General features: G+C 47.7%; 1 protein-coding gene across 5 annotated transcripts in view; it reads left to right on the top strand.

Moving 5' to 3' along the window:
- LOC132764002 (zinc finger protein 214-like) overlaps positions 1–12,231 on the top strand; it is a 353,977-nt gene that overhangs the window by 88,781 nt on the left and 252,965 nt on the right. For 2 of the 5 annotated variants that reach the window (XM_067464889.1, XM_067464888.1), the window contains exon 1: positions 4,659–4,973. The exons of 2 other annotated variants lie outside the window; for them this stretch is intronic. The gene's annotated coding sequence lies outside the window, so the exon portion shown is untranslated. Of the gene's footprint in view, positions 1–4,658; positions 4,974–12,231 lie in introns of those variants that run through there. One more of the 5 variants, XR_010909361.1, reaches the window with a different exon arrangement.

The raw sequence follows: 12,231 nt of genomic DNA, 5'->3' as shown, positions 1-12,231 counted from the left end.
CCCGTCCAACAGGGAGGGAGGGAGGGAGGGGGGGCAGGCTTGAGGATTGGGCTGAGTGGTCATTGGGGGAGAGTGTGGTCCATCTCCAGCCTGGCCGGTCTCCCTCTCCCTCCCTCTGAATGGCAGGCATGGGTAGCAGCAGCTGCAGCAGCCAGAGGGAGAATTCTCTTGGGAGGCCGGGTCTGCCTGGAGACTGGTGACGCGGACAGCGGGGGCCCACTCCCATTGGCGCATCCCAATGGGAATTCTCTTCAGGAGGGGCAGAAGAAGGAAGCAAGGAAGGAAGGGCGGAGGAAAGCCTTCGGGGGAGTTTCTGCCCGGAGACCGGTGACGCCACAGAGGGAGGCGAATTCCTATTGGCGGGCGGGCGGGCGGGTGCTGAGCCTTCCAAAGAGAAGGAAGGAGGCGCTCTTGCTCCTGATTGGCCAGTGCTGCCAAGAAGCCCCGCCTCTCTCTGGGCACCCAGCCCCCGCGCGGCAGCCATGGCCATGTTTGGTCTTGGCGGAAGCGCAGCGAGAGGGGCCGGCCTCCGTTTCCTAGAGGGGCGGGGGAGGCTCGGGCGAAGCCTTTCCCCGTGAGCTGCTCACTTCCGGAGGAGGGAGAGAGAGAGAGAGCGGGAGGAGGAAGGGGAGGAGCCAAGGGCGGCGCCTGAGAGAGAGTGACGTGGCAGCCACCAAGGCCAGTGAGACGTGGCGCCTGCGTCCAAGGAAGAAGTCACGGCCTCCGTTCTCCTGCTTGGCTCAGGCCTCACCTGCCATTGTCCGTGCCCGCCCTTCTCTGCCACGCGGCTTGCTCTCTGCCATTGGTTAGACTCGGCGGTAGGGAAATACCTCCTTATAAGGTATGTTTTAGAAATGGGGCAGCATGATGGGGACAGGCTGGATGGCCTTTGGGGTCCGGGTCCCCCCCCCTCCCCCAGACTGCCTGGGAGTTCGGAGGAGCTCCCTCCCTCCCTCCCTTCCTTCCTTCTCTGCAGGGTTTAAGTGCAGGCTGGATGGCCATCTCTAAGGAGGGATCGGACGGTGCCTTCCTGCTTGGCAGAAGGGGGTTGGGATGGATGACCTCTCTCCTGCCCTGACCACCCTGGACACTGGGGAGGCTTTCCTGGGCTGAGTCCAGCGGGGGGGGGGGTCCTCCTTCCTTCCTTCTCGGGGGTCTCTCAGCAGAATGGGTGGCCATCTGTGGGGAGGGCTTGTGCTGTGCCCTCCTCCTTCCTGGGCTGGGGGACCTTGGGAGCCTCTCCCAACTCTGTGTCTCTCCATCAATTCATTGAGGACACCTCTCTGCCCCACTCAGAGCTGATCACAAGAGGCAAAGACATACAGTGTATTATATCCGCATTATATATTACTCTATTGTAATACACCATAGTATTGTAATATTATTAGTAATGTTACATGTCCTATAATATGTATGTTTATTTATAATATCATACTATTATTATTATTATTAGTATTATTAGGATTATGTTGTATTACATTATAATGTTATAAATATTGTATGTATACACAATCCTAGAATCCTAGAATCAAAGAGTTGGAAGAGACCTCCTGGGCCATCCAGTCCAACCCCATTCTGCCAAGAAGCAGGAATATTGCATTCAAATCACCCCTGACAGATGGCCATCCAGCCTCTGCTTAAAAGCTTCCAAGGAAGGAGCCTCCACCACACTCCCTCCGGGGCAGAGAGTTCCACTGCTGAACGGCTCTCACAGTCAGGAAGTTCTTCCTCGTGTTCAGGTGGAATCTCCTCTCTTGTAGTTTGAAGCCATTGTTCCATTGCGTCCTAGTCTCCAAGGAACCAGAAAGGAAGCTTGCTCCCTCCTCCTCCTCCCTGTGGCTTCCTCTCACATATTTATACATGGCTATCATGTCTCCTCTCAGCCTTCTCTTCTTCAGGCTAAACATGCCCAACTCCTTAAGCCACTCCTCATAGGGCTTGTTCTCCAGACCCTTGACCATTTGAGTCGCCCTCCTCTGGACACATTCCAGCTTAGAGTCAATATCTCTCTTGAATTGTGGTGCCCAGAATGGGACACAATATTCCAGGTAAAGTGGTCTAACCAAAGCAGAATAGAGCATGGGGAGCAATACATTGCATTATATTATTCGCCTACCACAGGAGACAAGGTGGGACTGTCTTCCGGCCCCTCTCTCTTCACTCTGGCCCAGAGCAGCGGTTGGTGCCCTGAGGTGATCGTGGGGGCCAGAGGGCAGTGCCGAAGGGGCCCCCTCCCTCCCCCCCTCCCCCCCTCCCTCAGGCAGGCACTTGGCAGCCCTTCATTCCTCCCCCTTGGAGACCCCTCCCTCCCCTCCTTCCTTCCCTCCTTCCTTCCCTGCCCAAAGCGGACTCTTGAAGGAGGAGGGGGGGAGGGGTGATGGTCCCAAGGAAGGAGGCTGGGCGTGTGGACGTTGCCTGAGACACGCAGTTCGACTTCTCTGCCCTGGGAAGCCAGAATGGCCCCCTCCCTCCCCTCCCCCCCCCTCCCTGTTCTCCTTCTGCTAAAACTTCTTCATTCGGACAGGCTTTTGAAGACGGAGGTTTTGAAGATCAAGTCAGGGGGTGTTGTGGTGTTTGAATATTTTTGATGGATGTTTCCTGTGAATTTTTTAGTGCTGTTTGTGTCTAATTCTGTTTTGATGTTTGCATATTTCTATATTTTGAATTGCATAGTTTGAATTGCATATGCTTTTACGTCAAGCCGCTTTGAGTCCCTTTGGGAAGACACAGCAGGGTAGAAATGTAACAACAACAACCAGCTCTATTCAGTTTTGATGCTTCATCACTGGACGGAGTAATTCCAGCCCAACCTTCCCCTCCTCCAATCAGATCTGGTCCTTTTCCCTCCCTCTCTCAGGCCGGTGAGTGAGAAGCCCAGAGCTGAGCGAGAGATTCTCCTGACTGGACTGACCGGTCCCCTCTTTCAGGACGGAAATGGCAGGCCTCTCGCGCCTTGACTGGAGGCCTCTCTTGTTCCAGCTGGACTTCTGCCTGGCGTCCATTCCGTCCTGGTTCCCTCTGGATTCTTTCTTCGTGACACTTTGTTTACCTTCCGTTTCTCCTTCCATTTCTCCTCCTTCTTTGCCCCCCCCCCCCATCTCATCCTGCTTTCCCAGTTTCCATTGTCCTTCTTTGGGGGCCACTAGAGATCTCTTCAAAATGGCCTTTAGTTGATCCAACTTATTGTTGACACTATGGATTAATCCATTCAGATTTTCCAGTGGTTTCATCACTTCTGTACCTTCAGCCAACATCTTCTTATGTTGTTTTCCTTTCTCCATTTTAGGAGGTTTCAACTGAACGCTGGATTTCTTCTTTAAGCGCTTTTATCCCATAGATGCCGTATTTTGGTAAGTTTTCAAATGAATGTCTTTTGCAAACAAGCTCCTCTTTTTGGCAATGCTTCAGGAGGATGTTTGATAAATCAGGGAGCTGTGCTGACTTACCTTGGATTCAAGGCCACGCTGAAATCCCTCCCTCCTTTCCCTCCTCTTTTCTCTCTGATCCAGAAAATGACAAATCAAGATGGCACGGAGACTGGGCCTCTTTCGTCACAAGAAGAACGGCACTTTTATCTTCTGTTTCAAAAAGCACGCTTTCCCATTCATTCTTGTTTCTCCTCCTCTTCCTTCCTTCCTTCCTTCCTTCCTTCCTTCCTTCCTTCCTTCCTTCCTTCCTTCCTTCCTTCCTTCCTTCCTGTTTTCTGGGTTATCTCTTTGTCTATATCGGTTAGAGATCCCTGTCTGTATGCAATATGTTAACAGGGTATTATATTGTTATAGTCAAACACTTGCCAATAGTCACTCCTTCGTTGTCTCCTTTCCTCCTCCTCCTCCTCTAAATAGTCTTTGATTCCAGAAGGAGATTTTGAGGGAAGGTCATCAGGTTGGGAAAGTGGGTCGGGGGTTGGCAGTAGAGCTGAAAACAGCTGCAATGGTTATGTGCGTGTCCATCTCTCCTCCTTGCTTCCCCTCAGTGGCCATCCATCTAGGGCAGTGGTTCTCAACCTGGGGGTCCCCAGATGTTTTGGCCTTCGGCCCCCAGAAATGTTTATTTTAAAAATGATTTTTATTAGAATATTATAAGGTTACATCGAAAGAGGGGGAATGTTTGTGAGAAGATAGAAAAGTAGGAAAACAGATAATAAAAAAAGGAGAAAAATTACCACCCACTTCCCACCAATCGGAGAATCGGAATCTACTTATAAGAATTTCAGAGAGTCTTCTGAGCATGCTCTCACCGAGGCCAAAAAATCTTATTATGCTTCCTTGATAGCGTCTGCGAGCTCACACGCAGCACAATTATTTAAGATTATGAGATCCCTGACAACAATCCCTTCTGTCCCAAACAATAACGATCTGGCCCCTTCTGCTGAGGTTTTCCAGAGCTATTTTGCAGACAAGATCTCGCTTCTCCGCCGGGATCTCCCTGCCACGATTGATACAGTAAGTGAACTTGAGACTCCGTGGCCACTCGCTGGGCACATCCTTGACCGGTTCACCCCGCTGGACGCAGAGGCTGTCGATAGGATCATGACTGCGACTAGGCCGACCACCTGTTCCCTCGATCCGTGTCCCTCCTGGCTAGTAAAATCTTGCCTGGAGGGATTACGTTAACCTCTGTTGAATATAAGAAGTAGCTCCCTTGAGCAAGGAGTTTTTCCAGAGGGTTTAAAAGAGGCGATGGTGTCTCTGCTGCTGAAGAAACCAGACTTAGATCGTTCGCTTCCCTCTAGCTACCGCCCAGTCTCGAACCTTCCGTTTCTGGGCAAGGTGGTGGAGAGGGCACCAGCGGAACAGCTGCAGCAGTTCCTAAATGACACAGCCGGACTCGATCCCTTCCAGTCCGGCTTCCGTAGTGGGCACGGGACGGAGACTGTGCTAGTTGCCATCACAGATCAGCTCTGCTGCCAGATGGATCAAGGCGGATCAGCGCTGCTCGTGTTATTGGACCTCACAGCAGCATTTGACACGGTCAATCACAATCTATTGACCCACCCCCTAGCCATGACTGGGGTGAGGGGGTGCCCCTTAAATGGGTGTCCTCCTTCCTCCAGAATCGGGGACAGCGTGTGGTGAGGGGAGGGATGGTTTCCGAGAGATCTCCGCTAACTTGCGGGGACCCACAGGGAGCTATTCTCTCTCCTTTATTATTTAACATCTATATGCGACCGCTTGCCCGACTGGTGCGGAGCTCTGGGCTTGAGTGCCACCAGGACGCTGACGACACTCAGCTCATTCTGAGGATGGAGGGCCGGCCGGACTCTGTACCTGGAAATTTCCATCAGTGCCTTGAGGCCGTGACTGGATGGTTGCGTGCCAGCAGGTTGAGGGTGAACCCAGCGAAGATGGAGATCCTTTGGCTGGGCCATCGGGGTGGGAGGGAGGTCCAGCTGCCTACTCTGGATGGGGAGACACTAATGTCCGTCACCTTCTGTAAGAAGCCTTGATGTCTTATTGGACCCTCTGCTGCTCACAATGGAGGCCCAGGTTTCTGCTGTGAGCAGATCTGTGTTTTTCCACCTACGTCAGGCTAGGCGACTGGCTCCCTTCCTATCTAGGAACGACCTAGCTGTGGTGATCCAGGCGACGGTCATCTCGAGGCTTGACTACTGTAACACCCTCTATTATTATTATTTATTTATTTACAGTTCTTATATTCCGCCCTTCTCCTCACCCCGCAGGGGACTCAGGGCAGATTACAGTAAACACATATATGGCAAACATTCAATGCCAGTTTGACAAACAATGTTTAACACACAAATACACTGAGGGTATTTAACTTTTTTTTTCTGGCCGCCAGGGGAGCTGCTGCTTTCCATCGTCCATCAACGACACCGATGAAGTTCTTCCGCATTCCACATTCCCCGGAGTCTTTTTTCTTTATGGTCTCATAAATTAGTTAAATTTAGCCTCCCACACTTTAAGGTGGTGCCTTATTTTCCTACTTGACAGATGCAACTGTCTTTCGGGTTGCAAAGGTCGACAACGGGCTACACAATGGCTGGACACCCACTCCAGCCCGGGCTGGCTTCGAACTCATGACCTTTAAGTCAGAGTGATCTTAATGCAGCTGACACCCTGCCAGCTGCGCCACAATCCTCTACATTGGCCTTCCTTTGTCAGGGATCCGGAAACTGAAGCTGGTGCAAAATGCAGCGGCTCATCTTCTCGCCGGGGTGCCGATGAGGTGTGGTATCACCCCAATCCTACAACAGCTGCACTGGCTTCCGATTGAGTACCGGATCACTTTCAAGGTGCTGGTGCTAACCTTTAAGGCCTTACATGGTCTGGGGCCGGCGTACCTGAGGGCCCGCTTATCCCCCTACCGACCCCAGAGATTACTTCGGTCTGAGGACCAAAATTTCCTTGAAGTCCCCAACATCTGGACTTATCACCTGTCCTCGACTAGGCAGAGAGCCTTCTCGATCGTGGCCCCTTATTTATGGAATGCCTTGCCAGTTGAAACTCGAACCATCTGAGAGCTACTTCCTTTTCAGAAAGCCTGTAAGACCTTTCTCTTCCGACAAGCTTTTGACGGGTGAATAACTCGGGACTATGTCTGTTCTCGTTTTTATTGTATTTTAAAGTTAATTGTATTGTCTTAATCTACTGCTGTAAACCGCTCCGAGCCACATTGGGAGTGTCGGTATACAAGTCAAATAAATTGGCATTAGGGATTAATCCATTCAGAACTTCCCGTGGTTTCATCACTTCTGTACGTTTAGCCAAGATCTTCTTATGTTGTTTTCCTTTCTCCATTTTAGGAGGATTCGACTGAACGCTGGATTTCTTCTTTAAGCGCTTTTATCCAATTGTGATGTCGTATTTTGGTAAGTTTTCAAATAAATGTCTTTTGCAAACAAGCTCCTATATTTTGATAAATCCGTATTTCTTTATCGTGTCAGGAACAACCAGGCAGTTGTATTACATTTTTAACAAAACAAACAGACAAAACACAAAGTTTGCAGGCTTGGCATTCTCTTAAATGTCCTTTGACCGGTCTCTGGCCCCTTGGAGTGCCTCTGGTGTTGCCGCAAGAAGGTCCTCCCTTGTGCATCACGTGGAAGAAGGGCTCAGGGTGCATTGCAGCAGGTGGTCAGTGGTTTGCTCTTCTCCACACTCACATGTCGTGGATTCCACTTTGTGGCCCCATTTCTTAAGGTTGGGTCTGCATCTCGTGGTGCCCGAGCGCAGTCTGTTCAGCGCCTTCCAAGTCGCCCAGTCCTCTGTGTGCCCAGGAGGGAGTCTCTCATTTGGTATCAGGCATTGGTTGAGATTCTGGGGTTGAGCCTGCCACTTTTGGACTCTCGCTTGCTGAGGTGTTCCAGCGAGTGTCTCTGTAGATCTTAGAAAACTATTTCTTGATTTCAGTCGTTGACGTGCTAGCTGATACCAAACAGGGGATGAGCTGGAGATGTCTCTGCCTTGGTCCTTTCACTATTGGCTGCTACTTCCTGGCGGATGTCAGGTGGTGCAATACTGGCTAAGCAGTGTAATTCCTCCAGTGGTGTGGGGCGCAGACACCCCGTGATAATGTGGCATGTCTCATTAAGAGCCACATCCACTGTTTTAGTGTAGTGAGATGTGTTCCACACTGGGCATGCGTACTCAACAGCAGAGTAGCACAGCGCAAGGGCAGATGTCTTCACTGTGTCTGGTTGTGATCCCCAGGTTGTGCCCGTCAGCTTTCTTATGATATTATTCCTAGCACCCACTTTTTGCTTGATATTCAGGCAGTGCTTCTTGTAGGTCTGTGTTTTGGATGGATTAGGGATCAGTTGGTTTTCCCTGTAATAGGCAGTAAGGGCACCCAGAGCTTCGGAGAGCTTCTGTTCAACCATCTCAAAGCTCCCTGCTTGAGCAGTAATGGCACGATCATCAGCATAGATGAAACGCTCTGTCCCTTCTGGCAGTGGCTGGTCATTTGTGTAAATGTTGAACATGGATGGAGCAAGCACGCTCCCCTGAGGCAGGCCGTTCTTCTGTTTCCGCCATCTGCTTCTCTGGCCTTGGAACTCAACAAAAAAGCTCCTGTTCTGTAGCAGGTTTCCTATGAGGCAGGTGAGGTGGTCGTCCTTTGTGATACTATACATTTTTCTCAGGAGGAGGCAGTGGTTCACAGTATCATAGGCTGCGGACAGGTCTATGAAGACAGCTCCTGTGACCTGCTGCCTTTCAAAGCCATCTTCTATGTGCTGAGTCAGGTTCAGCACTTGCGATGTGCAGCTTTTGCCTTTCCTGAAGCCAGCTTGCTGTGGAATCAGACATGGGTCTATTTTTCCCATAATTCTATGCAAAATAAGTCTCCCCAGAACCTTGTAGAGGTGGCACAACAGGGAGATTGGTCTGTAGCTTTTTGGGTCATTACGGTCTTTGCCTGGCATCAAGATGGCGATGACTCTTGCTTTCCTCCAGATTTTGGGGATCTGACAGGATGCAGTGCAGTTGTTCATCAGCTCCAGCAGCCAGCGCCTTGCTTTTGGGCCAAAGTTCTTGATTTGTTCCATCCGTAGATCATCCAGGCCAGCTGCTTTGCCATTCTTGCATTTGTTGAGAGCCATGTCCAATTCAGTAGATGTAAAGGGTTCACGAAGGTTGTTGTTCTCAATCTCTGGTTGTCTGGCTATTGGTTTCTTTCCTACTTTGGTGGCAAGGTTGGGTTTCCCGTTCTTCAAGAGTTGGTGTGCTATCTGATCTGCCTTTATGTTGGCATGGGTATTAGATTAATCAGTGCTGACTTCTCTTCGATTCAAGGCCACTCTGAAATCCCTTCCTCCTTTCCTTCCTCTTTTCTCTCTGTTCCAGGAAATGGCAAATCACTAGCCGTCCCCTGCCAGGCGTTGCTGTGTCCCAGTCTGGAGATCTGGAAAATAAATTAGAAAGTATTGGTTTCAAATATATGCAATTTCTTTCTGCTTATGGATAAACAGCATTTCTTGCTGTTTCTTTGTCAGTGTTGATGTGGAGATTGTCTGGTTTGCCTTCTCTGGAACATGCAACATGGAATTCTCCTTCTTTAGGGGTCCCTTTCAAATCTATGATACTATATCTCCCTGTGCATGAATCATATAGATCTGTGGCTGGATGGCTTTTTGTCAGGAGGGCTTTGATTACGTTTTCTTGCCCTGGTGAAGAAGGGAGTTGGACTGGATGGCCTTAAGTATGAAGGTTCTGTGTGGGACGTTTGCCCCAATGCTGTTGTTCGTAAGGTTCAGAATGCTCTTTGATTGTAGGTGAACTATAAATCCCAGTAACTACAACTCCCAAATGTGAAGGTCTACTTCCCCCAAACTCCATCTGTATTCACATTTGGGCATATGGAATATTTGTGCCACGTTTGGTCCAGATCCATCATTGTTTGAGTCCACAGTGTTCTCTGGATGTGAACTACAACTCCCAAACTCAAGGTCAATGCCCACCAAACCCTTCTAGTGTTTTCTGTTTGTCATGGAAGTCCTGTATGCCACGTTTGGTTCAATTCCATCATTGGTGGAGTTCACAATGGTGAAGTTTGGGGAAAATAGACCTTGACATTGGGGAGTTACAGTTGCTTGGACCTGCCATCAAAGAGCATTCTGAACAACTAAACTGAACCAAACTCGGTATGAAGAACTCCCTTAACCAACAGAAATTACTGGAGAGCTTTGGGGAAAATAGACCCTGACATATGGGAGTTGAAGTGGCTTGGATTTATAGTTTACCTGCCCTCAAAGAGCATTCTGAACACCACCAACAATGGAACTGAACCAGACTTGGCACGCAGAACTCCCATGACCAACGGAAAATACTGGAAGGGCTTGGGAGAAAGTAACAGTGATTGGAGGTTCCCAAATGGAGAGGAGGAGGAAGAAAAGCCCAGAGGAGAATGAGGAGGAAGGCAGGAGTTCAAATTTGGTCGTATTGAGTATTTTTGCCATGTGTGGCCCAGATCCATAGTTGTTTGGGTTCACGGTGCTCTCCAGATGTAGGTGAACTACATCTCCCCCAAATCACTGTCCATTCATCCCAACCCCCTCCAGTATTTTCTGTCAGTCACGGGGGTTCTCTGTGCCACGTTTGGTCCAGGTCTGCAATTTGTGGGGTTCTCAGCAGTCTGTGGCAGCCAGAGCTGAATTGGGTGAAGGAACTGCAAATCCCTTCATCCGTTGTCCGTACTCCCGAAACACATTGTTGTTGTGATTAATCGCTATGCTTTAATTGTGTTCAGTTTGTAACAATAAAAATCCATCCTGCATATCAGATATTTACGTTGCAATTCGTAACAGTAGCAGTTATGAAGTAGCAACGAAAATATGGTTGGGGGTCTCCACAACATGAGGAAGTGTATTTAGGGGTCACGGCATGAGAAAGGTGGAGAACCACTGATTTGGATGAAGGGATATCATTTCCTTTTTTTTTTTTTTTTAAATTTTATTTTGAAAAGATAATACACCAACCATATATGTTGCAAAGATGTACACATACACAAACAAACACACATACACAAACAACCCTCCATACAGTTACCCCTCCACCCACCCCCAGTGCTACCCACCACCTTGACTTCCGTCACTAATCCACGCAGGATTTATGCACAACTTATTTAACCCTCTATACTTCTAATTCAATAAATTCCTCTTGTTTTTATTTCTTTAGCTCTCCCGTCAAGTATGCTAAGGCCAGCTTCCAGTTTCTTTCAAATATTTCATTATTTTCATATTTCAAATTGCTTGAAATCTTAGCCATCTGTGCATAATCCCACAATTTATCCTTCCAATCTTTGATGCTTAATGTTTTCTCCCCTTTCCAATTTTTGGCAATTGTAATGCGTGCAGCCGCAAAGCTGTACAAACAGATTTCTCTCTCTGGCTGTTCTAAGCTGTCTCTGAATATCCCTAATAGGCACATCCCTGGGTTCTTTTTTACTTTGTTGTAAATCATTTTATTTGTTTCCTTTATTATTCTTTTCCAATAGATCTGCACCAGTTCACACGACCACCATACGTGAAAGAAAGTCCCTTTCTTTCTTTTGCATCTCCAACAGGATCCTGTTTGTGACTTGTCCATTTTGGCTAGGAGGGCTGGAGTTATGTAGCATCTGTAGAACATTTTATATACATTATCTCTAATTGAAGCTGCCACTGTAAATTTAAATCCATTGTTCCACAGGTTTTCCCAGATGTCAAAATCTATGCTTCTCCCTAAATCTTTTGCCCATGAGATCATGGGGGTTTTAACACGATTATCTTCCAAATTATAGTGTAGAATATATTTGTATAATCTGGCTATTAATCCTTTTTCCCCTTTATCTAATATAGTTTCCAGATCTGATTTTTTGGAAGCAAATCCCCTCTTCTCGTCTTTTTTGAATCTATCGTATAATTGATGATATCGGAACCAATCTTTAATACCCAATTCGTCTTTTCCCCTCAGTGCCCATTGGCCATTGGACCTGATAAGTAGTTCCCCGTATGTTCTGACATCATCCTTGCAGGTGGGTCTCCCAATGGCTTCTATTGGCCTCAGCCACAGGGGTGTTTTGGGTTCCATCCCTAATTTGTATCTTTTCCAAACATCCATTAAGCTTCCCCTAATTACATGTTTATTGAATGCCTTATTTAATCTCTCTCCTTCATACCAGAGGTAAGAATGCCATCCATATCTGATTCCATGTCCTTCTAAATTTAGTAGATTTATGTTCCGGAATTGTATCCAATCTTTGAGCCAGCTCATGCAGGCGGCCTCATAGTAGGTTTTTAAATCTGGTAAATTTAGTCCTCCCCTCTCTTTGGTATCAATTAAATTTTTGTAAGCAATCCTGGCTTTTTTCCCTGCCCAAATGAAATTCATGATATCCCTCTTCCACAAATTGAAAATTTTAGTCCCTTTAATAATAGGTATGCTTTGAAAAAAGAAAAGCATTTTGGGAAGTATCATCATCTTAATAATTGCAATCCTGCCCAGCCATGTTAATGGTAGCTTCTGCCAATTGCTCAAATTTCCTTTGATCTCCGACCATGTCTTCACATAATTATTTTGAAACAAGTCGATGTTCTTGCTTGTGATAGTTATTCCCAAATATTTTATCTTCGGGACTACTTTACAGTTAGCCACTTCCTCTAATTTCCTAATAATTTTAGTGTCTAAATTTTTTGTAATAAATTTAGATTTATCTTTATTTATTTTAAAACCCGAAACCTCTCCATACAATTTGATTAGCTCTAATAATTTTGGAACGCTCTGTGTTGGA

This window comes from Anolis sagrei, chromosome 2 (genome assembly GCF_037176765.1).
Source record: "Anolis sagrei isolate rAnoSag1 chromosome 2, rAnoSag1.mat, whole genome shotgun sequence".
NCBI classification, from domain to species: domain Eukaryota; kingdom Metazoa; phylum Chordata; class Lepidosauria; order Squamata; family Dactyloidae; genus Anolis; species Anolis sagrei.
Note: the sequence above shows the minus strand (reverse complement) of the source record. Positions and strands in the feature narration are given on the sequence as shown.